The sequence below is a fragment of the Macrobrachium rosenbergii genome, chromosome 27, assembly GCF_040412425.1.
Source record: "Macrobrachium rosenbergii isolate ZJJX-2024 chromosome 27, ASM4041242v1, whole genome shotgun sequence".
Classification (NCBI taxonomy): domain Eukaryota; kingdom Metazoa; phylum Arthropoda; class Malacostraca; order Decapoda; family Palaemonidae; genus Macrobrachium; species Macrobrachium rosenbergii.
This window is the reverse complement of record NC_089767.1, coordinates 9,945,150-9,959,661: the sequence shown is the minus strand read 5'-3', so window position 1 is coordinate 9,959,661 and position 14,512 is coordinate 9,945,150. Positions and strand designations below refer to the sequence as shown.

The 14,512-nt window shown below is 37.4% G+C and overlaps 1 long non-coding RNA gene across 1 annotated transcript in view; it reads left to right on the top strand.

Annotated features, from left to right (window-relative positions):
- The first annotated feature begins 1,804 nt into the window (after window positions 1-1,804).
- The window catches only part of LOC136853390 (uncharacterized), a 58,083-nt gene continuing 45,375 nt past the window's right edge, over window positions 1,805-14,512 (top strand). Inside the window, exon 1 of the long non-coding RNA XR_010857444.1 lies at window positions 1,805-2,229. This is a non-coding gene — a long non-coding RNA (uncharacterized lncRNA). The remainder of the gene's footprint in view (window positions 2,230-14,512) is intronic.

Here is a 14,512-nt window from a genome sequence, read left to right as displayed (position 1 = left end):
AAACAAATTGCTAACGGAATGACAATTAAGAAAATCATATTCTGGCTAAAATATCAAACCTGTGGTTGATTGAAACCTCTAAATGTCTAATCTCTGGTCTTCCGAGACATTGCACAACTTAATGGCGTTTCTGCGAAAGTAACAAAAGTATGACAGCCAAAAAACCACAATTTTTCATCAAATCCAGGAAGCTGAAGAAATACCAGAGGAGTTAGTACTAATCACAAAGCCTTAGGTGCAAAAGTATCCATGACCTTGAGTTTTGTGAAATTAAAGGTAAATTTAAAATTTTCTCTTGTTAAAACTTTCAAAACTCAAATTCGTCGGACGAAAATATACATTTCATGAAAATACTCCGATAACATCGAAATGCAAGACCTTTAGTCTCCTCTACCACTTAAGGCGAACGATATTATAAATGAAGGCACACTTCTATACGCCATGGTAAGGAAGTTCTGACAGAACATCATTCCACCGAAAGAAGTTACAACCTAAGATGCCAACTGTCAATGTTATAACAGAACTGAAATTACCGATGAGTAAACTGGAATATTTGCAAGAGAAGCTAAACTGGAAGTGGAAGCAGAGCACTCCTGGACCCAGGAAAAGATACCGAACAAAGCTGAACACTAAATAAAGATAATCAGAAATACAACAATCAGATTAACTTCTGAAAATAAACAAAACAGTGACTATAGTGAAAATGGTTAAACCGTCGATCCAAAAGTGAAATCCAACAACTGGAAATAAAATGAAGCAAGATGTGGACATAAATTAGCCATTACCACAGCCAGTAACAGAAGAAAGTAAAAACAGCACTTCCACACAAACACAGGCCTACTATTTTATTAACAGTAAAAAGACAAGCACATGGAATTTAATATAAAAGGGATCAAATCGCCACAGCAAAAAGTAAGATAAAGCACATGTGGCTGAAGCAGGTGTTTGAGTCTTGCCACGTAAATTAAAACAAACTATGAAATATATATATATATATATATATATATATATATATATATATATATATATATATATATATATATATATATATATATATATATATATATCTATCTATCTATCTATCTATCTATCTATCTATATATATATATATATATATATATATATATATATATATATATATATATATATATATATATTATTGTGTGTGTGTGCGCTTATGTGTGTGGTTTGTACGTGCGTGTGTAAACCTAGGGATATGGCAAATTGGCAATCCCCACCCGCCTTCTTTCAGAAAGCGCAGTCAGCCAAAATGGTCGCCTTGGATGAGTTGTGAAGTGCTCAGCTTACGTTTGCTTGGCATATTCGTTGAACCATCCTGGATCACTGTCCCAGTAGAGGCAGGAAAAGCTCTGGCTTAATCTAAACACCCAAGTCTGAATGAAGCAGGAACAGAACAAACTTGTCTTCCCATACAAGATACTGCAGTGTCAGTTAGGTCCATTATAATGAATAAATGGCAGGATTTGTGGAATGGTGACTCATTATACCAAATTAAAGATTGAACCCCGCAGTAAGATTATGGTAGTCATTAATACAACAGGAAGTGATGATAATCTTTCTGTGAATCGGACACCCGGCTGGTAAATTGTCACCCTTCAAGATGTAGCTGCGTCCGTAGACCAATACAATATTAACAATGAAACATTTTGTGTGAATGGCCAATTTCAGTTATAGTTTTTACTTATCTGTAATATGTTTGATGAGTGGTTTATTTCGAGAATATATCATTCGATCCCAGCCCAGTGAGATAGTTAAGATTTTTAGGTCAGTGGTCTGGTTCAACTGTTTTCATAGTAAACTAAGTTGCGGAACCTCAGTCCCAGAGTGGCCGGCGGGTGGTTGTAACGTCGCGTGCTTATTTGTCTCCTTGCTGCAGAGCAGCTAGCTAACTTTCCGGAAACCCATAGCTTTATTTGTTCACTTTACGTTATTACGTACATTCTTATTTATATCTGCCCGTGTGGTTCCACCATTTGTAGCGGATTTCAAGTGATTTCTGCCCGTGTGGTTCCACCATTTGTAGCGGATTTCAAGTGATTTCACCTGTTCCAGTGCGCCTGATTTATTATCACTTGTGCCTCGCCGTCTGACTTTCTCTTGCTGGATTAGGAATTTCGGTACTAGTGTTGTGAATATTTTGATTTGACTCACGTAAATGTCTTGAGTGTGTCACCTCTTATAATTCAAGTATTTCCACTCCTCCGACTGGTAAGTTGAATAAACCAATTTTTTTTTATAGGTTACTAGCATTATCAGCATTATGCTTTATTAACCCCGTTTTCTTTGCCATTATCGATTTCTTGTTCATTTTGCTTTGCATGTTTTAGTTGTCAATTCATGTAATCCGTTTTATTTGTTTTTCCATATGACCCTTTAGCTGTGTGTATAAGCTAATTCCTTAGGGTATGTCATCACGGTCTTAAATGTTGTATTACCATGCTGTCTATTTCGAATTTATTTATTCTTGTGGTGTATATTATCTTATTTCCCTTCCTCCTGTTTGGGTTAAAAGTCATTAACACAGTTCATTAACCATGGAAAAGGTTTATGAGGGCAGGTGGTGCTTGGCTGATAGTTTTCGAGCAAATGTGTAATAGGTGCTTTTAGCGGTTTTACTTTTGTATCGTTCGTTTTCTCTATTTAGGCAGCAATATAACTTCCCGTTAGTGGTTTTATAGTTTAGGTGTTGTTTCAAGTTCTGTTGGGTAATGTTTATTCTGATATATTTGGATTAGAAAATAGGATTCCCAAGGAAGAGTTCGAAACGGCGCAATGTTTACATTAGTGATAAATAAAGTTAAATGTCAGTTGCCATCTGGAATCACAGATATTTAATATAGGGGCGATTTTTCCATATTTGACACCGCTTCAAACTTTCGACCTTGAACGTATGCCCAACGCCGCCAACGAGAGCACCGAAAGTCTCACAGCAGCAAAATTCAATGAGGCATCCTTTCCGTAACCTATGGCCTTGGGCCCTTACTTGGCTGTAGTTGTGGGGATAGAAGATGAAGGGGGCGGGGGGTGATTGCTTACGTAGAATCCCCTAACTAACCTGACGTGCATTTACATAATTCATGAAAATGTAGTACAGAAATTTATTACATCCTAAACTTGACCACTGGGTCTTAACTAGCAAGGGGACTCCCACTGTCTTCCCGATAGCATTGGACAACATATTCCTTAACAGTCGTGAGGTACAAGTAGAAGCGCACTTTTGTAGTTATTCACTCACAATAATTCAGTTCAGTTAGTGAAAGGAATTTGGGCACTAAAGGTGGATAGAGCTGTTTTGCCATTGATTTATCATCTCAGATTAATACCCTTGTACTTATGCTCTTGCCATTGAAGTCTTACACAAAAGGTAACCGTTGTTAAAGTGAAACTATCAGGTGTTGAAAACTGGGAGGAATTAGAAGTTTAATTGTAGTGGATAAAATGTCCTCAAACTGAAAGATCACCCAAATAATTATGCACAACGAGTGCATTACGAACGGCTAACACTTCCAAAATAATGTCCATGAATTTATGGAAATTAAAAGATAATGCAATAGGCTTCAAATACCAAGCAAGTAAACATATAACAACATTCATTCGCTCTTCACATTCCGTGTGGTAGAAAATCTGTACAGGTTGCAAATTGTGAGCTAAATTCACCGCCAGCTATCCCCCCGTTAGTATTCGGGGAGATAGGAAAACAAACATATTATATTTTGGGAGGAACGCTGTCATACGTAACCATTCATCACCATTTATCATCAAAGCAAATAAACTCATTGAAGTTTAAAATCTAAATGAAACCATCCATCCAGTATTATAGAATTTTACCGTTTACGTATAGGTATTAATTATACAAAATTTACCTTATACCCATAAATATCAAAGCAACAATTCAAAACGTAGACCAAAATGCCCCAACATGCAATATACACAGATGAGACCGAACTCCCACAGATGTGTGATCACTGCAATAACTCCAAATAAAAACTCAGTTTTCATAATGCAGCCTCTACTTTCAAAACACAGTAGACCAATTAAGTTCTCACTGTGCTATTTATATCGATGGCCCTAAACCATCAGCTTATTATTTCCTGTCATATCTTTAGTTTGGCTGAACTGTAAGTAGTGAGGCCACCAGTTAAAGAAAACGTAATAAAAAAATATGCCACTGAAGAAATGAATAATTTTTAGCCACTAGAAGTCCTATAAATTCCTTCGTTATAATTTTCAATGACTTCTGGTGTTATAGAAGCACTTCAGAAATCTTATCCAAGAAATATTTCACGAATTAAGGACATTTGGTGCATTTCTAGACCTATGTTACATACTCATGATGTCAATGGAAATGTGAAAATGAGGCAACAAAACTGCAACCACTAATACCAGGTCGACTGGAATCATTCCTGTGTGTTCATGGAATATCTGAAACCCCATCGTCTTTGGTACTTGACAGACATGATGGAGCAATAAATGTGATAACAAAGTGAGCCAAACTCGTTTAAGTACTACGGCATTTTTTCACTAAAGGGAATGGAATGGAATGGAATTAGGTCAAAGGCTGGAGCCAAGCAGGTCATTCAGCTCTGAGAGGGAAATTGCGATTAAAAAGGTTTTATAGGGATAACAGGAGGAAAACCTCGCAGTTACACAATGAAACAGTTGTTAGGAGAGGGTGGAAAGTAAGACGGAAGAAAGAGAACATGAACGGAGGTACAGTAAAAGGAATGAAAGGTTGCAGCTGGGGGCGAAGGGACGCTGCAAAGAACCCAAGTAATTCCTGCAATGCACCATATGAGATGTACTTACGGCACTGCCCCCTACGGGGTTTTAGTAAAATGAGCCTAACGTTGAAATATTTTCATCTCTTATTCGAAATGGGCACACTTGCTTGACTCACGGATGCGATGAATAGCAAAGATGATGACCCAGTCATTGTATATTGAGTGCAGGTTCACGTTAACAGTTGACCATATTTTATATTGGCCAAACTCCATCCAACGACTATGTCAAGATGGAAATTGTCAGTATCCTCATAAATTTCGGTTTATCCTATGAGAGTGGTTCAGAGACCTGTAAGAAACCCTTCGAACAGCCTTATGAAAGTTCAGATTTAAATGAACGTAAATCTTAAAATTATCATCTTAAAACCAAATTTTTTATTTTGTTTTTTAAGATTTATTTAATCTTTTGTAGGTAGAATATATTTATTCTTATTTTATGGCGGTTCGGTTACGATAAAAAAGAAAGGAAAAAATACAGTTTAGTATAATACACGGTATTTCCCATTAATGTGCCTGGTAAAGAAAATGGGCGTTAGAATTTTCTTATGAAATACTATCAGTAACATTTGCAGACCATTCCCGTTGAGGTACCAGCCGTAAACTAATGGAGTTGACCCATGGGCGAACATCTGGAAATGGTATAAAATACAATTTTTTAATTCATAGCTGTACCCAAGAGCACGGAGCTTGAAAAACTGTGGAGTCTATTGTGGGGCACAATTATATCCAACAATGTTAGGAATTAACAACTTGATAAGAGGGAAGAGCTGCAAAAAGAATTTGATTTTTTTTTTTACTAAGGATACGTTCGATCATTCCTTGGTGTTCAACTGAATTTCAGGAATGAATTGTGAGTGCCAAGCTTGACGTCTAGCCGAGGGAAAAACAATCCGCGAAGAATTAAAACTATCAATTGAAATAACACTTCGATGCCATTTTTTCTGCAAATTGTTCCACAGTGAGGGGCCTGTGAGACTGCGGGTGTAAAGAACCTTCGAAAGACTGGATGAGCAGTTAATAAAAAGTTAGAGCTCTTTACTAATAGATAGTAAACCTAAAAGAATATTGAAGACATTTCACCATTACCCTCATGGATCAGCATTTATAAATGCATACATAGGTTAACGGAAGAAACTAGGATATTAAAAAATAAAACTGTTGGCTGAATGATAGGTTACAGTGCGAATACGTAAACCATGGTTTTTTTTTTAATGAAAATTGTCATAGTTATATGTAATTTATACTGTTTGATATATAGAAATTCTTATATTGAACATACAGAGTAAGAGGAAAAAGTAAAACTCTTCATAACGCCTCATATCGTAACACAGACATCACGAAAAGTATACAGGCTAGCCGTGTAATTTTCCCTATCACTGCGAAAACAGTGACGATAAAATTTACAGAAATTGATAATGTTGCAAAACTGTCTTCGATCATTTTGCTCGTGTTACTGTTAAAGGAAGTGAGATAAACTGGTACGAGTGTCCCATACATGACAGCGATCTATAATTAAAGAAAACGGCATCATTTTGTTTTCGATTCAGAGAAAACGATTCGACATGTTATTGTAAGGATAACAATTATCTATTTTTTCCCTTCATATCTTTGTTCCATAAAATATATAAACACGGATTTTACGATGTAAATCCAGGTTATAAATACGTAAAAAAAACTAAGTCTATGATATTTTAAGTAAAATTAAGGCCAAGATATAAATACGCAGAACTGAGACTAGAAAACCAGTGCCAAACGCCACGGCGATAGCTAAGCTGTTTAGGATTAAAACAGGAAAAAACCTAATATGGTTACTAATTGTGAGAAATTCCCCGCATAGCAATCTTTTAGTAATATTTTTTGTGTATTAACATATTTTCATACGCTCTATTTTCTTACTGTCGAATTATTAGTATCGTCTGTTGTCCTACAAAAATTACTGATTTGATTTTTTTTGTGAACTGCCTTTTGTCAGGTGACCGACAGACGAGAACTATGTTGTTTGTCAAGTTATTTGTGTGAAATCTAAATGTATCTGCATGTCTGAGTTTTGTGGAAATAATGTACGCCTCTACTGCATGATAATAAGAATAAAGGAGCACATCTATTCGAGAATAGCTCTCTTACTTTATTTTGTTTGATTTTGCTATGATATTGATTAAATAATTTCTGTAATAACTAGTGAAGAAGCCAAAAGGGAAAATTGGAGGGGAGTTCGGTGGTGTGTTTGTAAAAAAAAAAAAGATACGTCTGCATCAAAGTTGAATGAACCTTACAACACAGAAAATTTCCTGGTACTACCTTGTATTAATAATATGAAAGATATCCCGTCTTAAGAATTTTGGTGTTAATATCACATTTAAGAACAATAAAAGTGAAACAAGTACTTACAAATAACAAAAAAGGATGTGTATACAAAATTTCATGTAAGTCTTGTGACAACTTTTATATTGGTCAAACGGGTAAAGCACCAGAAAAGAGAATAGATCAGCATAAAAAAAGTGTGAGATATGCACCGGTGAACAGTGGTATTTTTGTACATGTTAGTGAGAACAACCATGCTATCTACTGGTAAGGAGCAAAAAAGATAGCGTATTCTAATAATGCACTGAAAAGGATTCTAATAATGCACTGAAAAGGAATATAATTGAATCAATCTTCATAAAAGAAAGTTATGGCCATAATATGAACATCAGTTGAGGCAGTTATAAACTTGACCTTATAATATCAAAAGAAATTTGTAAAATGTTTAAATTTTAAGGTAGGCAGTAGAGACGTATTGGAAAAAGATTATATTTGTAAACAGTACGGGGGCAGCAGTACTAATGAGGTTCCAGCCCCGCCTCCCTAACACCTGTCAGGGGTGGCTTTGTAGTCTCCTATGGCCTCTATGTGTATAGGTATTGTCCCTTGAGACCATATTGTGATTAACCCCAAATGAGTTTTGAAGCCACGCCTACCTTGACACCTGTCAGTGGGGGATCTGTTGTAACAAACGGTTGTGTATGTTCGTCATTACTGTCTCTGTAGTATATACATTTGTGACTCCTAATAGTTTGTATCAGAACTTCGTCAGTGTCTTGGAAATAAAGTCGAAACTGGTCAGGACCAGCACCCCGTCTCTTATTTTTCACCTGTGGTAATGTGTGATAAAAGAATCATGAGCTAAAGTGATTATAATATATATATATATACATACATATATATATATTATATATATATATATATATATACTGTATATATATATATATATATATATATATATATATATATATATATATATATATATATATATATACTGTATATATATATATATATATATATATATATATATATATATATATATATATAGATATATATATATATATATATATATATTTTTTTTTTGTATATATATTTATACATATATGTGTGTGTGTGTTGACAGCTCAAATAGAACAATTTGTATATAGTTATGGGGCAATGAAACGTACGTCATATCATCCTTGACGGAATGTGCGACAGTGTTAGCGTGTTTAAGAAAACTTGGGGCGAGATGAACACTTGTGTCAGCGCATACCGGGATGTTTTGTAAACTGTAGTTCTTGCGATGAGCGAAAGGAATTTAGGTCTTGGAAATCTAGGTGGCTCACAGGGTCACGAGTGTTGACCCTGTAGACCTGTATCATGTCATGGGATCTCCACGTGAGTGTGTGTAAGTCCACTAGAAAGGGGGTCGTTGAGGTGCAATATTGAATCTCGAGTACAGGTGGATTGTTCGAGCAGTAACTTCAATATTGAATCTCGAATACAGATGGATTATTCGGGCAGTAACTTTAATTGATAGATGTTCTGCTTTGTGGAGGGCGCTAGACTTTGCCAGTAAAAGATGGGTTTGTTAGTGGTCACATGTTAAAGGAATTTCTGACATATAACTATGACTTCGATCATGACAGACTTTGACATTATTTTTGGGAGTGTTTAAATGACTGGTGTCAAAATTTATTTACCAGTCCGAGAGTTTGATTTTTCCATTTACTTATTTGCCAGAAGTTAAGGACAGTCTTTGACCTTCTCTTCTTTAATTTTGTTTTTGTTTTGCCATGTTAAGTTTGAGAATAAAACTGTATTTTTGGTAGAACATGAGTTTTGTCTAGGCTTGGTTTAATTTGAGCTATGACATGAGAGAGAGAGAGAGAGAGGGTTAGGAGATGGGAACTGACATTCCTAGGAGGACTTCGATGAGCAGGGATGACGGTGTTGACTTTAAAGGTAGATTGTTTCTTGTGCTTTGAGATTTAGGATTTTGGTTAATGGAAGAAGTCCAGAGAAGGATTACAGTGGTGGCAGTGTAAACAAGTGAACACGCCTTCAGAGAGACGGGTCTGGGTAATTAAAGTAGGTTTCAATGGGTAGGTCTGTCAGGTAGGTTGGCACCCATGACTGAGGAGTGATGACCTAAGGGAGCTGGGAGGCAACTGGCTTGACATACTTTAAGGGACTAAGTATCGTTTGACAATGGTGGTGTTTTGGTATATCGGGGGGTACGGATCGAATTTATGCGGTATATATATGGTGATGTGGTAATCCTTAGTGTAGATAGTGGGTGATTAGGCCTCCCATAGTAGCTGGGACGTGGGAAAGAGAAGATACGTGAATGTTCATTTTTTATTTTCGGGATACAGTAATTCCGTGTTCTTTTGGCTTCCTGTCTGAGTGGATTCCCAATTAATTTCCTTTTTTTTATTGTTATTAGGTGTATTACAGTAGGGGCCTAAAGGGAACAAACTGAGGCTAGTTGGTATGTGATTTTATTTTCTCTCCTCTTTCCCTTCTTTGTATTGTGAATGTTTATTTTGGTTTTACTGTGAGTTTATCGCATTGATTGAATATATGTTCCTGACGCATTTCGTGTACATTACATACGCGCATGCATGTAATGAGTGCTTTGTGGTCAGGGGAGGTGTTGTGACTGCTTTCTGCTGGGGTTAGCACTCCTGACCCAGAGACAGCTGTTGGTTTGTTGTTCCATCGGTGTCTGAGGGCTCTGGAGAATTGTTTGCATTGCAAGGCACTGGGCGGAGTGGTTAGTATAGAGGGGTTTCTTCGGCATCCTCTTCTCCCTTTCTCCGCCGCCTCCTTTTCTTCTCCCGCCTTTCTTCCCCTTTCATGTTTTGATGACTTTGGGGTTTCTCTCTGACCTTCAAATGGTTAACCAGGTGACTGACTAACTTTGACCGTCAGTGTTGGAGATGGTGGCTGTTTTTACCCCGCAGGGATTTGCTCGTAGATTTTATTTTGAAGTTTCATTTGTTTTTTGTTTTTTTTTTGTTTTTGTTTTTTTGTCTTGGGAATATTTCTTTCTGGTGTTTTTTGTTTGTTTTATCTTAGATGAAGGGGAAATAAATATCGTATTCTCCTTTTTTCTCTGGGTCTTTTGTGGACTTGTAGATTTTTTTTTTTTTTTTTTTTGTAGATTTCGGTATTGTATGGAACTGAGATCCGGTCGTGTTCTTGAGTTTCTTTGGTTTAGACAGTATGGCAGGGGGGGATGAAGACAAAAAGACCTTGGTCCTTAAGGTCACAACAATGGCCCCTGGAATTCAACCATTTCCCGGGTTAGTGAATGGGACTCTTCCCCAACCAATAGAGATTTTTATTGAAGGGGCAGACAATTACCTCAATGCTAAGAAAATTACAAATGGCAATGAAGCATTTAACGGAGCTCGAGGGTTCCTCACCCTCGACAAGGGGGATATTGGTTAACATGGGAGGTTCTAAGGGATTTCTTAGAAAAACTTATGGAGTTGTAGAAACCGGGAAAGTGGTTCATGACGTTCGGGCATTCTTTAAAGTAAGGAAAGGCCAAGATTCGATGGTTGGCTTTAGCTCCAGGCTATATGATCAGACTATAGATTTAGTAAAGAAACTGAGAGGGTCTGATTGGGTAAATGGTGACAATATGTCTTTGGACGACTTAAGGAAATTATAGCACTTATCATGGCTTTTACATGAGGTCCCAGATGCTATAGTGGATAATTTTAATAAGAATATAGAGCATACAGCTGATGAGGCGCTGATTTTTTCTCAAGTTCGCAAACCCATGTCGAAATGTCCTGCAGTTGATAGTAGCTTTTTTAGTGGGTTACTGGGCGCTTTTGTGGGCATTCCAAAGTACACCATCACAAGGGGATTCAGGCTTTGCCTCCGGCCGTTTTTATGGCAAGGTAAACATTAATAGAAAACCAGTTTTAGCTTCTAATAGTCTTGGTGCAAGGGTAAACAGTGATAGGAACTTCAAGGATTGAACGCCACAGCTTCGGTGTTTCAACTGTAACAGAGTAGGGCATACTAAGAAGAATTGCCGAGTTAGATATTGTGCGAGACGCAGGAGTTCGAGTCACTCTTGGGGGTCTTGTCCATCCCAAAAACGGGGTAATGTTAGACCTCCATCCCAGAGCTTTGGTAGTCCCATTAAGAAAGCTCCTCAAGGGGATTATTCAAAGGAATCTATCTAGGGATTGGCAAAATTTTTGGAAGACCGATCAACAAAAGGAAAAATGATAATGAATTGTTATTGTCATGTAGCACTTTTGGTTTGGAGGTTCTAAATTTTGATACAGAGGCCTCTGTTAGTTTATTGGACTTTGAATTCTATCAGTCGATGTTTTCCCAGTATCTGCTGAAACCTTCGAATGAGAAGGTATGTGATGTTCAGGCTCATAAGTTGGATTTTTTTTAGTTTGGCTACCATTTGTTTCGTGTTAGGTAATCAGTTAATTAGGGAACCAGTTTTGGTGATTAAAGTTGTTGCTTTACGAAACACAATTCTTTTGGGTCACCCTGATTGCCGGCGTAACAAAGTCTCCTGTATGTGGGTACTAGTGAAATGAAGGGGAATACTTTTATGAGTGATATTGATGATAATATGGGTGATATTCATGATAATATGGAACCTGTAGTAAATAACCAGTTACAAGGTGATATTGAGCCTGAAGGCCAGGGGAATAATTTATATAAAGGTGTTTTGTTGGATGATTTGGTTTTAGAACCAGGTATGACCGGTCTAGTTAAAGTTTAGTTAAAAGGTGTAAAAATGTCTAGGCAAGTGTGTATAATTGCTGAACTGTAATGATTCAGTTTGGAACTATCAGAAGAATACTTATGTTTTGGATTTTGAAGACTGGAATGATGGAACTGATTCAGTTGCTCTCATAGGGAATCAAAATGAGTTTTCTGATGCAGAAATGCAAATTAGGAGAAAGTTTTTTACGGATAATTTAGCTAATGCTGATTATAAAGAATATATAGGGGATTTAGGTGAGGTTCTGGAGGATCTTTCGGATATAGTTGCCCTTAGGGGATAAGTTAATTAACAAACGTGTTGGAACACAAGGTGCATCTCGAGGAAGGGACTAAGCCGATTTTTGTCCCTCCGTAAAGGATACCCTTTAAGATTAGAGAGCAGGCTGAGCAAGAGATTAATAAGTGGGAATAGGAAGGTATAATTAGGCCTAGTTCCTCACCTTTTAATTTTCCATTGTTAGCAGTGCCTAAGAAAGATGGCTTGTCCATGTGTGTGTAGACTTTAGGAAGCTGAATGAAAAGACGGTGCCTGGCAGGTATCCAGTAGCGTGTTTGCCGGACCTGTTTGTAGAAATAGGGGGTAGGAATATCTGTTCGTCAGTTGATCTTATACAATGGTTTTTGCAAGTTCCATATGAGTTTACATGGATGCCTTTTGGTTTGTCAGGTAGTCCTATAACTTCGAGATTAGTGAATACAGTTTTGCATGGGTTGATAGGGAAATCCGTATTAGTCTACATGGAATATATCTTAATTGCCTCGGATCCAATTGAGGAACCTTTAAGAGGTGCTGAGGGAACATTCTTAGGAGACTTAGGTTGGCAGGTTTGAAAATTAAACTGGCTAAATGTGATTTCTTGAAGAAAGAAATCTTGTATTTAGGCCACGTCATCTCTAAGGCTGGAGTAAGGGTGCATAGGAATAAGATTAAGCAATCGTCGATCTTCCTTCTCCAGGACCAAGAAACAGGTACGGTCGTTTATGGGGATGGCAGGTTTTTTAGGAGGTTTGTGAAAGGATTTTCTACGTTTTCAGCTCCCCTGACAGATGTTTTAAGGGAGGATGTACAATTTTTATGGGACGCATCACAGCAGTCGGCCTTTCAGAAAGTTAAAGATGCTTTAACAAGTCTTCCAGTTTTGTGTTTCCCGGATTTTTTGTTACCTTTCATGTTAGTGACAGATGCCAGTCAGGAGGAAATAGGCGCATGTCTCATGCAGAAATTTGGTGGTAAATTGCATCCCATAGTTTTTTACAGTAGGAAATTTAAGACATGGGTTAGCATTGAGAGGTTGATGTGACAACTGATAAAGAGGCTTTCGCTGTTGTGTCTATTTGGTTCATTTTAAGATGTTGTTAATGGGGAATAAAGCGGAAGTTCTTACAGATCATAAGCCATTGTTGGATCTTTTTAATAAGCCTGATCTTTCTCTTTTTAGGGATTTTGATGCAAAACTTAAGTACATAGAAGGCAGACATAATGTGGTAGCTGATGCTCTTAGTAGAAGTTTTTATGATACAGAGGGTAACCAGGCTTGTTTTGTTACTGGTGATTCTATAGATTGGAATATTAGCCTGGTAGAGAAGAAACAAGATGAAGATGAGGTCTTAGCAGACATAAAGGCGTTCTGCAGAGGTGAATTGATTAGGAAGGGTTATTAATTGCCTTTTTCAGGTCTGGAGTTAGAGGGTAATTTGTTAGTTAGGAAAATTAAATAAAAGTTAAGGAGTAATGAGGATACAGGGGATGTGACACAGATTGTAGTCCCAAAAGCCTTGATTCCAGTAGTTTTGGAAATAGTGCTTTGTAAGTTTGGTAGTCCACATTTGGGGATTGAGAAGACGTATCATGGGTTACGTAATGAATGTGCCTGGAAGAATATGTTGTCTTCCGTAGAGAGTTTTGTGAAGGGGTGTCCTGTTTGTAATGCATGTAAACCAGCGAGGGTTACTCCTTATAAACTGGGTTCTTTTCCTATCCCTAGTAGACCATTCCAGAGGGCCCACATGGATATTGTGGGGAATTTTTGTGAATCTGGGTATGGCTATAGGTATTTATTAGTGGTGGTAGATGAATTGACAAGGGTGGTAGATATTTTTCCGCTAAAGCATAAAACGGCAGAAGTGGCTATTGCATTTTTCAATGGGTTTGCTTGTCGTTACGGGGTGCCTGAGGTACTGATTACAGATAATGGTAGGGAATTTGTGTATAAGACTTTAGAATGTCTGGCAGAAGTTATGGGGATACAGAAAGTAACGATCCTTCTGTATAGACCAGAAGCTAATGGGTTATGTGAATGAGCTAATAGGAAAGTGCTTGAAGCTCTTAGAACCACTGTGAGTGGCAATGATACACATTGGGACCCATATGTAGATAACGGTCTGTCATAGCATTAACACTGGTCAGTGAGTCTATTCAGATGTCTCCGTTGGAGGCGTTGTTTGGTTGCTGGGTGCTAGGTGCATTTGATTTGTTGCCCGTGCATTCTCGTGGGGATGATACGGTTAGGTTGTTGATCTCTATGGCAAAGGAGAGACACGCACGTCTCAGTAGTTAAGTAATCCTTAGTTTAACCAGACCACTGAGCTGATTAACAGCTCTCCTAGGGCTGGCCCGAAGGATTAGACTTATTTTACGTGGCTAAGAA